The following is a 1,966-nucleotide window of genomic DNA, read 5'->3' as shown; positions in this document are numbered from 1 at the left end:
TTTTACATTTTGGAGCAGAGAAATCTCCCAGGTGCCATTTCACAGAATGGAAATTTTTCTCCATTAAGAGAATTGTGGAAAGGCTGAAATAAATGGAAATCCAAAGGTGCAGGGTGGGCGAGTGCTGTGGATGAATCAGAACAGCCAGGCTGCAACCGTTTTCTCCTGGTCACCACAGAGAAACATGTGTTCTTGCCTTATCCTGTCTGAAGATCACGTGTCTTCTGCTGACACATTCAGGACTCTTTCCCTCATGTGCTGCTTTCTATTGGTCTGATGTGGAGCAGTACTTGCTGGAAGTAACCGCCTGGTTCCTGGTGAGGAGCTCCTACTACAAGACTCCCTAATGACCCCACCACATACACAGAATCGCCTCCTGTGGATGCAGACCGCCCTTTGGAGTGGATGGTGGCGGTTCCCTCCATGTGCCCACAATCTCTCCTGTTCCACACTAGTGTCAAATATCAAGGGTTCATCCCCCTGCCCCTGCCAATTTGTCTTGGGATTGGAAGGTTTTCCTTATGTTTCAGTAGAGAATTGCATTTGGAAATGTGGTCAAGAAGGGTTCCCCCCCTGCCCTGCTTAACTTCTGTGGAACCCAAATATGAAAGCAATTAACAACTGTGCTGGCGCAAATGATTTTTGATGCTTGATTAGGATAATTTGTCCTAATGTCACCTGCTCTCACCTACCACAATGTGGTCTGTCCTTAGTTAACGTCTGGACTGGATGGCTCTCCACCGCAACTGGTCTATGGGACCCAGTGGGCAACTGCACAGGAGAAGTCGGCAGCATGAAACTTCACAATCTGCTTCTGACACATTCTGTCAGTCACAGCAATGACAAAGCCTAATGTGCCGACTTCTGCCAAGATGGAGGTGGAGACGCCGTGCTTTCTTACACAACCAAGTTTAGAGACAACAAAATATTAGCAACAGAAAACACAGCCAGAACACAGAAAATTGAACTTTTCAGAAGTCTGATAACAATGAATTCTTCAGCCTGACCAGTAAGAGGGGAGAAGCCAGCAGCTGGCGGAACGGGGTTGCACAGGAAAACTCGGTCAGATGGACTCAGGCTCGCAGATCCCAGGCATGGGGTTGCAACGGGCAGACCCAGTGAGTGACCCAGTGAGTGACCCAGTGAGTGACCAGTGGACCCAGTGAGCGACCAGTGGACCCAGTGAGGGCGCAGGGTGGCGGGTTGACGGTTCAAACATTCGTGCGCAGATAGACTGGCAAAGGAGTGAGCAGTGAGACGGGACTGAGCAGGGCCCAGCAGCAGGAAGCAGTACAGGGTGCCGCCATTTCCCTGCTCTGACCCCGCTCCCAAATACAGCATCACACACCCAGTGACCAGGGCGGCCCCGCCCTGGTGAACACCTAAGGCTCCACTCCTCATACTTAATGGGTGTGAACAGACCAAAAATGGCTCAAGAAGATCTCAAAGCCCCAGAGCCCATAAGTCTAAGTGACCAAGAAATAGCAAAACTTTCAGATGCACAGTTCAAAACACTGGTGATCAGGATGCTCACAGTACTGGTTGATTTTAGTAACAAATTAGAGGAACATATGAAGGCCAAACTAATTGAAATGAAGGGAATTGCACAGGAAACCAATAGTGATGAAAAGGAAACTGGGGTGCTTGCTTCAGCAGCACATATACTAAAATTGGAACGACACAGAGAAGATTAGCCTGGTCCCTGCACAAGGATGACATGCAAATTCGTGAAGCGTTCCATATTTTTAGAACAAGGGGACAGTGGCCAGAGGAGAGAGGGAAGGGAATTTAAGGGGAAAAAAGGGGAGGGGTTTGGAGGAACAAGTATGAAGGACACAGGGACAAGAAGTAAGGGGGGTGGAAATGGGAGGGAGGTGGAGAGCATGGGGCAGGGTGGACTGGGATGGGAGAAATAGACAGAAAACTGTACTTGAAAAATAACTAAATAAAATTTAAAAAAAGAAAA

At 48.5% G+C, this 1,966-nt stretch overlaps 1 non-coding gene across 1 annotated transcript; it reads left to right on the top strand.

Annotated features, from left to right (window-relative positions):
- The first annotated feature begins 1,640 nt into the window (after nt 1-1,640).
- On the top strand, nt 1,641-1,747 carry LOC119036500 (U6 spliceosomal RNA). Its single transcript, XR_005080006.2, has one exon. It is a non-coding gene; the product is annotated as a U6 spliceosomal RNA (small nuclear RNA).
- The last annotated feature ends 219 nt before the right edge of the window (nt 1,748-1,966 follow it).

The sequence above is a fragment of the Artibeus jamaicensis genome, unplaced genomic scaffold (genome assembly GCF_021234435.1).
Source record: "Artibeus jamaicensis isolate MK-2021 breed Jamaican fruit bat unplaced genomic scaffold, CSHL_Jam_final contig_662, whole genome shotgun sequence".
NCBI classification, from domain to species: Eukaryota; Metazoa; Chordata; class Mammalia; order Chiroptera; family Phyllostomidae; genus Artibeus; species Artibeus jamaicensis.
This window is presented reverse-complemented; position numbering and strand designations above follow the sequence as displayed.